Genomic DNA, 12,230 nt, shown 5'->3' with positions numbered 1-12,230 from the left:
ACTAACTCTGTACTATTTATGTGCAATGGGGAGCTGCTCCGTGACATCATCGCAAGGTTGATCCAGGGTCCCAAAGTCCTTACACAACAAATATCTTGAAGTTTCTTTCCAACACTAACTATTTACAGCATTATTATATCACAAAGTGCGAGACATAGTCTGTGTTTTAGGTTTAGTGATGTTGCTGCAAATCACCCAACAGACTGACTCCATTGTTTGGCGAAAGTGACTGAAGGTGAGGCAAGTGCCTTTAGCTTGTCATGATCACATTTAATTTGCTTAAAAGCACAGGATTGTCTGATCCAGAATCTATGGTGCAACATAACCTTCCTCCCTGGCTATAGGTGTTTTTGGCAAGGCCAACATTTGTAGCCCATCTCTAATTGCCCTGGAACAGAGTAGATTGCTAGAGCAATTTCAGAAGACAATAGTCAACTAGTCCATTGTGGGTCTGTGATCGTATGTAGGTCACAGTAGTTAAGGCCAGCAGATTTCTTTCCCTAAAGAATGGTTATTTTTTGAATGACAATTGATGATACCTTCATGGACACCATTACGGAAGCCAATTTTATTTTCTAGATTATTTTTTATCCGTTCATTGACGTTACATTTCAGCAGCTGCTGTGGTGAGATTTGAACATGTGCAGAGTCCACTCGTGCTTTTTCCGGAGCCCTACTTTACCAACTCTTGACTCCCCAGCATCTGTGGTCCTCACTATCTCCTAGTTTGAACTTGGGCACCCCCAGGGTGTTAACCTGGGCCTGTCAATTCTAGTGCCATTACCACCACGCCACCAACTTCCCCCCTCAATGGCCTATTAAGGCCTAATTTTGACAGGGAGTTGGCCTGCAGTGCTCCAAGCAGACTCAGAGACCCTCCCTGGATACTTGGCTTCAGCTACAGCATTCCCTGAGGAGGGATCCCCATCCACAGTGGGTGGCCTGGCTCCAATTTGTTTTGTTTGTTGTGAACTTTAAGACTTTGGACAGACCACAAAATGGCAGCACATTCTCCCTCAATTAACTGCCTCTGTTTCCTTAGTGCCTGAGGAGCTTCATGTTGGGCTCCCAGATTTGAGACCCCATCTTCCAGCACCTGATTTAGATGGCCCACTTCTTGGCTGAATCGGGAGAAAAATTCTCAGAGGAGCTTGCTCAGTGCGTGTTTCCGATCCCCATTTGAATCTGGTGATGAGATGCCAACCCTCAGGAAAAACCTGAGTTCCACATTGTAGCATTAACATTTGGAAAATCCACAAGTAAGAAAAAACCATGGTGATTTAGAGAGAGCCACAATGACTAGAGATGATGCTTCGATCATTGTATCACAACATTCCAAGACTCCCATCTTCCTTTTGTGTATGCCAGCTGTTTGCTACCATTGAATCAAATATCTGGCCTGAATCCTAATAGATCATAGCTCGTAAAATTAAAAGGGATTTTATGGAACCCCAACCAATAATTCAGTTGGGGATGGAGCATCAGCCAAGAGATGCAAATAAGCCAGCTACAAACCTCCAAGTGGAGGTGATTGTCAATTTGGGGAATGATGAAAGTTGGGGATTGAATTGGATAAAAACTTGTTCATGAAATGATTGAGTGCGTAGGAGCTTGAGGGCTCCCTGTAATTTCCACTTTGAAAGCAGAAAGCAATTTGGAGATGGGTGGGAGGGGATAAGGCACAGGAGAGAAAGAGAAGAATGGGCACGATTGAGATGTGCAACAGTAATTTGTCTTGGGTTTGGGGAAGAACAGTAGATTAAAACAGACACTCGGACATAATTGGCCATTTGTGTGTGAGAAGGGGAGAGGAACAAAACAACAGTCCAGCTTCAATTTCCTGGCTTTTAATGGAACAGTGAACTTCAGTCTATTCTTCAGATCCAGTTGCAATGCTTTTAGGTGAAGGTATTGGAGCATTCCCTTTGTGTGCTGAAAACTCAGTAGAACTTAGAAGTTTCTTAAGTGCACAGAGATGATAATACAGCATTTGACCATCACAAATATCCATTTCACTCCCAAGTGCAAATTCAGTTTCATTTTCAGAAAGTGGATCTGGTTTGTGTTTTAACGTGAGCGTGTGATATTGCAGCTCCATCTACAGGTTCAGTAATGCCTCTCAATCTACCGCAAATAAACAAAATATGTTTCAATCAAATTGTCCTTTCTGAATAATACTTTTTGAAAAATGAACAATTTTCACCAAAAATCAGCCAAGTACCAATCTCAGGGAGTTTTCAAGGAGGGTTTTTCTATCTCTCTGTGTCATGGTGATACAGTAGCTCAATGGTTAGCACTGCTGCCTCACAGCACCAGGGACCTGGGTTCAATTCCAGCCTCAGGTGACTGCCTGTGTGGAGTTTGCACATTCTCCCCGTGTCTGTGTGGGTTTTGTCCAGCTGCTTTGGTTTTCTCCCACAATCCAAAGATGTGCAGGTTAGGGTGGATTGGCAAATGCTCAATTGCCCCAAGTGTCCAGAGATGTGCAGGTTAGGTGGATTAGTCATGGGAAGTGTGAGGTAAAAGTGAGAACGGAAGATCAGAGTGATGCTGGAAAAGCACAGCAGGTCAGGCAGCATTCAAGGAGCAGGAAGTTTGACATCTTAGGCAGGAGCCCTTCATGGAAATGTGAAGTGATGGGATTGAGTCTGGGTGGAATGCACTTTGGAGGGTTGGCATGGACTTGATGGGCTGAGTGGCCTGTTTCCACAGGGTAGGAATTCTAAAGAGGTTTGGTATTGTCTGGTATGCATGAAGCCTCTATAGCACCTCATTTGCGTTGTCTTCCACTGAGAATTGCTCAGTACCTCTAGAATCTTCCAGGAGTCCTGATGCCAACGCCTTTTTTATGAAACAGTTGTGCACCAACTCAAGCCCGGTCTGTCGGGATCTCCCCTGCACTGTTCTGGTGTGCCAGGAATATATCTCGGGATGGTAGACAAATTGGCCACACCACTTTGGCAACGGGGAGCTCAAGGCTGTGATGGGCAGCGAAGTAGAGGTAAGGGCCACACTCTTACCCCAGCACCAGCAGAGAAGACCATGGCACCCGGGTCATTGCAGTGGCCATGGTCCAAAGGAATGCCATAGATGTGCCATAGGACAATCAATGGCCTTCTCTGCCTCACCAGGATTAGTACCACCATCTTCTCTCCACTGCCTCCTCACAATCAGTCTATCTCTGTACACCGCACCCACCTTCCCCTGAGGCTCTCACTCTATCACTCTCGCCACCACCTGCAACGTCTTGCCTAACTTGCACTCACTCATCCCAAGCATCCCCCCAACACAGACTGCATACCCTCTCCACTGCCCGTTCACTCACTCAGGAGACTTCACTAACAACCGTGTCAGACTCTTCCATCTTACTCCATACCTCCCTTTGTCTCCTTCTTGGAGAAAGCAGCCCATCCTAAGCCCAGCACAAAGAGCCACAGTGGCTGGTGAGGTGCCCAACATTTATTTCTTCACCCCCCCCCCCTCCCCCCTACCCCAAGGTGAGGATCGTTTCCCTTTCAGGTGAAGACGGTGACCATTCCTGCGGTGATGCCCCAGTAACTGAGTAAGATTTGTTGTCACGTGCTGTGCTGCTGTCCTACGGTGAATGTACTTCTGCCATCCCCAGACTCACATTGCAACGTGTTCTCTCAATGGTCTCCTGCAGCTCCTAATCTCCACAGTCTCTGCCATCAATAGGGCAGCTCCACAAGCCAACACCTCCTCCACCTGTGAGGAAGGAGCCCCAGGTTCCCTCAGAGGGACACACCAGCAAGGCTGCCTCCTCCATTCTCAGATACTGCCCCCTCGGTGGGTATTTTAGCCGGATTAAAGCTGGGGTGCACCTGCTGGTGGGCACGTCACTGCCACGACTCTGCAGTCAACTGAGGAAGAAAAGTCCCACTTGGAAATGTTATCAGCATTCCTTCAGCATCGCTGGGTCATATTCCTGGACTTTCCTCCCAAACAGCAAGCCAGCCTACACCAAACGGCAGCTCACCACCTCCTTCTCGAGGGCGGTCAAGGACAGGCAATAAACGCTGGCCCAGCCAATGATACCATCATCCATGAATAAATACAAACAATTCTGATTGTTTGCTACACAAGGTGCTGACACATGGTGCGGGTGTGGGATAGACATAGCATGGTGCGTTCTGCAATATGCCCACCCCGGTGACTATGGACAAGCACAGTCAGTCAGACAGCATCCGAGGAGCAGGAGAGTCTATATTTTGAGCATAATCCCTTCATCAGAACAATGCAGTCCTCACTTTTTCCACCTCGTGACTGCCAATCGCTCAAAGCCAAGATAAGCTCTGTGCCTGCCCTCAAAGGGAACGTAAGACAGAAGGACCATGGCTCTGTCTGAGCTCTGTCTGAGGGGGCAAGGCGGCCATGCAGCAAATATCAAAGCAAGTACAAAGTGTGTGAGTGGTAAGGGAGCAAGCAAAGAGACCCTGAGATGTGCCTGAGTTCAGTCCATGAGATGGATGCCTGGAGCTGGTCACACGATGTGTGGCAGCAGCATTGGAGTGGATGGTGCTCCAAAATGCAGCACTGAACTGCAGAGCTGCTTCAACTGGGTCATGTTGATGCATGTGCCATGTTGATGCAGTGAGGCCAGTACATATCCAACACCAACTTCCATGGCCAAGGCTGTGTGGGTGGTCCATGGTGCGTGCCCTGAGAGGGTGTTAATTAGTGTACAAGATGGCAGCCCCGAGGAGTGAGCTGGAGTCACCAGCTCTCTGCTCAGACTTTCAGGTCAGCCATTGTCCAAGAGAACGAGAATGGAAATTGCATATTAATGAGGTGAGATTGCATAATAATGAGACGTTAAGCAAACTCACCGCATCCCACTGAGTTTCATCTCATCATTTAGTACTCCATTACAGAATTAGATTTAATTCCTATATTGGGAATCTCAAAACCAGAAATAGCTGGAGAAACTCAGCACATCTGGCAGCATCTGTGGAGAGGTTACAGAGTTAATGTTTCATGTTGAATGTGACTCAGGGTATTGGGTTGATGGAAAACATTGCATTTAGTGACTTTAACGAAGACCGAATCTGCTTCTTATAGGTTTGTTTGGTCATTACACACTCACTTGAAGAAAAACCTTTCTGCATGGATAGTGCATTCTCCTCCAGGTAGTTAGTGCTCCAGTTTGAACATGAGGATAGAGGAGTGAAGTACCCATAGTCCCACTCTCTCATTAAAGAGATACAAATGACTGATGGTAGTTGAAACTGGGTGGGTCACTGCACCTCAAACAAGGGAAGAAGTTGAGAAGGAGAGCCCTTCATAGTAACTCAGCCAGTGCAAGAATTGGCATTGCAAACCAGCCCTCCAGCTAACTGGCTGAGATTTGTTTTCAGCTACTTGTCCAGAGATGCATGAATCCTGATGGTACAGTGACTGTTGTCATTTGCAAGAGAGGCTCATACAGAAGCACAACACTACCCACTTTAAAATCAGAAAAGGTTTGAACTCAAACTTTAAAGCGCAGTACAGTACTGAACAAGGAACAAAAATAGAAATTGCTGGAAAAGCTCAGCAGATCTGGCAGCATCTACGGCGAGAACTCAGAGTTAATGTTTTGGGTCAAGTGACCCTTCCTCAGAGTCGATGGTAGCTGGGAAAATGTCGGTTTATATGCCGAAGATAGGGTGGGAGGAGGGAGTAAGAAGCAAACAATAGATGGGGATAGAGCCCAAAGAGAGAGAAGAGCAGTTGGACAGACAAAGGAGTGGTTGGAAAACAATCTGGCTAGGAGGGTGAATAACTGTTAATTGGGGACTGTTAGTGGCTAACGATGGGTTGCATGTAATAGCAGACTATATTATAACAAGCACAGCAGGTCAGACAGCATCAGAAGAGCAGGAGAGTCAACGTTTTGGGACAGGGTCTTTGACTTTTCTGCTCCTCTGCTGCCTGATCTGTTGTGCTTTTCCAGCTCTACATTTGATCAACTCTTACTTCCAGCATCTCTGTGTGATAACGTAGCCAGGTTTTTTTTAACAAAACCTCTGACACTCCTGTTTTTTTTTAAACGACAAGTTTAATCTTTATTTGTATTATCTATTTATAATTCTACCACCAGGAAGAAAGGAAACACCTGAGTGGCCTTCTCAGAGGGCAATGCCGCATGATACAAGGCCTGGTTTCTAGGGGTGATAACGAGGCCAGGTTTCTAGGGGTGATAACGAGGCCTGGTTTCTAGGGACGATAACAAGGCCTGGTTTCTAGGGGTGATAATGAGGCCTAGTGTCTAGGGGTGATAAAGAGGCCAGGTTTCTAGGGGTGATAACGAGGCCTGGTGTCTTGGGGTGATAATGAAGCCAGGTTTCTAGGGGTTGGGATAAAGACATGGGACAGCTCAAGCCCTAAAGTTATTGAACTCGATATTGAGTCTGGAAGGTTGCAGGGTCCAATGTAGTAAATGAGATTAGATTACATTAGATTAGATTCCCAATAGTATGGAGACAGGCCCTTCAGCCCAACAAGTCCACACCAACTCTCCAAAGAGTGATCCTCCCAGACCCATTCCCCTACCCTATATTTACCCCTGACACATGCGCATAACTCTATGGGCAATTTAGCCTGGCCAATTCATCTGACCTGCACATCTTTGGATTGTGGGAGGAAACCCGAGCACCTGGAGGAAACCCATGCAGACACAAGGAGAACATGCAAACTCCACACAGACAGTTGCCCAAGGCAGGAATCGAACCCGGGTCCCTGGCACTGTGATTGAACTGTGGGGGCTCACAGTTCGAAAAGGCAGTCTTTTTCGACTTCTTAAATGACTTGTTTTCTTCCTTTATTTTCTCCGGTTCCTACCAGATGTAGTTGCATCAGAGTTAGAAACCGAAAAATGAGCAAGGGTCCTGAGAGGACGGTGCCGAATGAGTGTGGGGAGTTATGGCATGCTGACTTAAGCACCAGGTTTACAAACAGGACTCTGTGGTTTTTAATCCCAGTGGTACCTTTCTTTAATTGGTGCTGGAAATCGATGATACGCTTTATTGCTGCAACCATTTGGAGAACTGCTCACAAGGGCAACATTTAACCCAGCAAGGTAATTAGGAAGGAAAACAACAGGCAACTGCTGTCACAGAGAAACCATTCCAAAATCATGTAAAAAGATCCTTGATGATTCACCAAAACTATCTTTGTCTCCCAGTGAGAAGTCATTTGAAAATAAGCAATGTCATGTAGCTGTAAGTGGAAATGATTTAAAATGGACTGCACAGCATGGCAGAGACATGGTAAAAATATCCACGGCAGCACATATACAAATTGATGCAATCATCTGTGCACATGTGCCTTGGTAGACACAGGCCAATATAAATATATGTATGGAGTGACGTATAAGGATATAAAAGCATGGTGAGGTGATGGCCTGGTGATTTATCATTGGTCTGTGAATCAGGGACCCAGTTCAAATCTTGCCACAGCAGATTAGATTACAGTGTGGAAACAGGCCCTTCGGCCCAACAAGTCCACACCGACCCGCCGAAGCATAACCCACCCATACCCCTACATTTACCCCTTACCTAACACTACAGGCAATTTAGCATAGCCAATTCACCTGACCTGCACATCTTTGGACTGTGGGAGGAAACCAGAGCACCCGGAGGAAACCCACGCAGACACGGGGAGAACGTGCAAACTCCACACAGTCAGTCGCCTGAGTCGGGAAATGAACCTGGGTCTCAGGCGCTGTGAGGCAGCAGTGCTAACCACTGTGCCACCGTTGGAATTTGAATTCAGTAAAAACATCTGGAATTAAGAGCCTAATGATGATGATCATAAAGCCTTTGTTGAATGTCAGGAAAAACCCTTTAGGGAAGGAAACTGCCATCCCTACTTGAGTCAATAGATGCAAGGAGAAAGTGAGGACTGCAGATGCTGGAGATCAGAGCTGAAAATGTGTTGCTGGAAAAGCGCAGCAGGTCAGGCAGCATCCAAGGACAGGAGATTCGACGTTTCGGGCATAAGCCCTTCTTCAGGAATGAGGAGAGTGTGCCAAGCAGGCTAAGATAAAATGTAGGGAAGAGGGACTTGGAGGAGGGGCGATGGAGATGTGATAGGTGGAAGGAGGTCAAGGTGAGGGTGATAGGCCAGAGTGGGGTGGGGGCAGAGAGGTCAGGAAGAAGATTGCAGGTTAGGAGGGCCGTGCTGAGTTGAGGGAACCGACTGAGACAAGGTGGGGGGAGGGGAAATGAGGAAACTGGAGAAATCTGAGTTCATTCCTTGTGGTTGGAGGGTTCCTAGGCGGAAGATGAGGCGCTCTTCCTCCAACCGTCGTGTTGTTATGTTCTGGCGATGGAGGAGTCCAAGGACCTGCATGTCCTTGGTGGAGTGGGAGGGAGAGTTAAAGTATTGAGCCACGGGGTGGTTGGGTTGGTTGGTCTGGGTGTCCCAGAGATGTTCTCTGAAACGTTCCGCAATAGCTCAATAGATGCAAAGCTAGAAAGGCACAGCAAGTCAGTCGGTGTCCGAGGAGCAGAAAGTCAATGTTTTGGGCCAAAACGCTTCAGTGTCATTGTTTTTGCCTGAAACCTTGACTTTCCTTCCTCTCAGGTGCTGTCTGACTTGCTGTGTCTTGCTAGCTTTGCATCCATTGACTCTGACTTTCAGCATCTGCAGCCCTTACAGCCTCCAAGCCATCCTTACCTGGTCTGGACCTACACGTGATTCGAGACCCACAGCAAAGTGGCTGACTCTCAACTTCCCTCTGAAATGGCCTAGCAACCCATTCAGTTCAAGGGCAGTTGGGGATGGGCAATAAATGCTGACCGCGCCCCCCCCTCACCCCCCTCCCCCACAGAATGTGCAGCATCTGTGGAGAGTGAAATGGTTGACCTTTGAGTCTCTCACTCTGTTTACAATGTAGGGGGCGCGGTTCACTCAAAATGTTAACTCTGTTTGTATTCCCACAAGTGGATGGATATACCTGCAGTCTCACACAGTGAAAAACTGTACCCAGGAAGGGGTGGGGGTCTTTGGATCAATAAATGGGGAGTGGGCTTCTGAGGAATATTAGACATTAGAAGACTATTCAAAATAGTTGGGATCTTAGATATCTTCCTGATCTAAACTTAGTTTCATCCCAAAGTCTGGAAACACTACAGGCTGATCTTTAACTGCCTGTTAACAGGAGAGGGTGTTCCTGTTTACCTTTCATGGTTTTTTGAGGGCACTCGCTCAGCAATGACACTGAAACTTGAGAAAGGTTCACAATATAATCAACAAGGTGCTGTTGTAACATTGGCCAGGACCGTGAAACACTGAGGTTCCTAGACTAAGTGGTCACTGGACATTGTTTTTGAGGTACATCACTCACTGCCTTGATCAGTCCTTGCACATAACTATCAATTTGTTAAAAAAAAACCAAAGAATCGCAGATGTTGTAAATTTGAATCACAAATGGAAATTGCTGGAGAAACGCAGCGAGTCTGGCAGCATCTGTGGAGAGAGAAGCAGCACCGGCATGGTGGCACGGTGGGCGGCATGGTGGCACAGTGGTTAGCACTGCTGCCTCACAGCGCCTGAGACCCGGGTTCAATTCCCACCTCAGGCGACTGACTGTGTGGAGTTTGCACGTTCTCCCCGTGTCTGCGTGGGTTTCCTCCGGGTGCTCCGGTTTCCTCCCACAGTCCAAAGATGTGCGGGTCAGGTGAATTGGCCATGCTAAATTGCCCGTAGTGTTAGGTAAGGGGTAAATGTAGGGGTATGGGTGGGTTTCGCTTCGGCGGGTCGGTGTGGACTTGTTGGGCCGAAGGGCCTGTTTCCACACTGTAAGTCTAATCTAATCTAATTACTTGAGTCCTGTGACCGTTCTTCAGAACTGAATACAGCCGTGGAAGGGTGGTATTGATGTTGACGTTGATGGGTAGGGTTGGAATAAAATACAGGATGTGGAGGAGCCGGTGTTGGACTGGGGTGGACAAAGTTAAAATCACACAACACCAGGTTATAGTCCAACAGGTTTATTTGGAAGCACGAGTTTTGGGAGTGCCTGATGAAGGAGCAGTGCTCTGAAAGCTAGTGCTTCCAAATAAACCTGTTGGACTATAACCTGGTGTTGTGTGATTTTTAAATAAAATACAGGTCATCCCTAGGTTGCAAATGTGTTCCATTTCCGAGTCCATTCACAGGTCGGAACACAATGCAGTAAATGTAAAGCATTCATTCATTGGTACAGGAAATGTGTGGATGTCAGATCTTTAAAGTTATACCTTGTATGGGATCGTGTTTGTAAGCACAAGCACTTGTAAATTGGATGTTTGTTCATTGGGATTCTCTGTAAATGACAATGGTGCCCAGAGAGAAAGAGAGAGAGAGAAAAGGAACAGGTAAACAAACAGATTGCAGATGATAAGCTGAGAGGGAGATCGTTGCTAGGAGGTTGCGAATGATCAATGTAAATGGATAAAAACAGGTTGGCTGTGCTGTGAGCATCCCTGCACAGGTTTTACACAAGGTAATGAACAAGAAACGGGATGTTCCTGTTATAAAGTTTTTCTAAATACTTTACATGAAGATTCTGAATAATGTAGCAAGCCACACATCTCAACACACATCAACTTTTAACTTCAGAACTGAAGAAGGGTCACTGGACACAAAGCGTTAACTCTGTTTTTCTCTCTCTGCAGATGCTGCCAAACTTGAGTCTCTCCAGCAAATTATGTTTTGTTTCAGATCTTCAGCATCATAGACCTTTGTTTTGTTTTAGTTTAGTTTGATTTAAACTCTGAGTGATCTATTATCCTTGGCTTTTGCTGTCATGAATTTTGTTTATTTGTCGTGTCTTTATTCCTCACTGGTTCAAAACTGAAAACCGTTTCACTCTAAGCTGATGATAATGTGTCACTCTGCAATTTGAGATGAAAGAGCAAAGCCTTCTGTCAGTCATCCAATTAATGGTTCTCCTCAGTACTCAAAACAGCATCACCGACCAATCATTCCATTCGTGCTTGTGAACTATTGCTGTGTTGTGGTTCTGTTCGCCGAGCTGGGAATTTGTGTTGCAGACATTTCGTCCCCTGTCTAGATGACATCCTCAGTGCTTGGGAGCCTCCTATGAAGCGCTTCTGTGATCTTTCCTCCGGCATTTGTAGTGGTTTGTCTCTGCCGCTTCCGGTTGTCAGTTCCAGCTGTCCGCTGCAGTGGTCGGTATATTGGGTCCAGGGTTTTTGTGCTTATTGATTGAATCTGTGGATGAGTGCCATGCCTATAGGAATTCCCTGACTGTTCTCTGTTTGGCTTGTCCTATAATAGTGGTGTTGTCCCAGTCGAACTCATGTTGCTTGTCATCTGCGTGTGTGGCTAGTAAGGATAGCTGGTTGTGTCGTTTCATGACTAGTTGGTGTTCATGGATGTGGATCGTTACCTGTCTTCCAGTTTGTCCTATGTAGCCTCACAACAGACCTCACAATGAGCATCCGAGCTACAAATCTTCTCACAAACTTTGAACTATTGCTGTGTCACACTTGCTTGTGTAAGCATCACTGTACTATGCAGTAACATAGAATCATACAGCATCCAGTCCATGCCATACATAATCCCAAACTGAACTAATCCCACTTGCCTGAACCTGGCCCATAACCCTCTAAACCTTTTCTATCCATGTATTTACCGAAGTGTCTTTCAAATGTCTTTTAAAGTCTTTTTAAAACGTCTTTTAAAAAGACGTGAGGGGCTAATTTTTTTACACAGAGGGTGGGTACACATGTGAAATGAAATTCCTGAGAAAGTGGTTGATTTGGGCATAACATTTAAAAGACACTTAGGTAAATACATGATGAGATGAGTAGATCTAATCTATTTAATTATCCAAATATTTACCTAAGTATCTTTTAAAAGTTATGCCCACATCCACCACTTCCTCAGGAATTTCATTCCACATGTGCACCCACCCTCTGTGTCAAAAACTAATGCCTCTGTCTTTTTGAAACCTCTCTCCTCTCACCTTAAAAATGTGCCCCCCCCCAGTCTTGAAATCCCCCATCCGCGGGAAAAGACAACTTACACTGGGTATCATCTAAAAGATGCATTGCTCCAATTTGCCAAGGTTCCTTGACAACACAGCCGAATCTACAAACATTCCTGCTGAGAAGAATAAGGGCAACAGATACATGGGAGCAGCACTGCCTGGAAAATCCCCTCTGAGCCACTCACCAGCCCGACTTGGAAATGCATCCCAGTTCCTTCGCATCACTGGG

General features: G+C 46.2%; 1 protein-coding gene across 1 annotated transcript in view; it reads left to right on the top strand.

Annotated features, from left to right (window-relative positions):
- Positions 1 to 12,230, top strand: part of cdh23 (cadherin-related 23) — a 674,096-nt gene that overhangs the window by 412,611 nt on the left and 249,255 nt on the right. The window lies entirely within an intron of this gene.

This window comes from Hemiscyllium ocellatum, chromosome 43 (assembly GCF_020745735.1).
Source record: "Hemiscyllium ocellatum isolate sHemOce1 chromosome 43, sHemOce1.pat.X.cur, whole genome shotgun sequence".
Taxonomy (NCBI): Eukaryota; Metazoa; Chordata; class Chondrichthyes; order Orectolobiformes; family Hemiscylliidae; genus Hemiscyllium; species Hemiscyllium ocellatum.
Note: the sequence above shows the minus strand (reverse complement) of the source record. Positions and strands in the feature narration are given on the sequence as shown.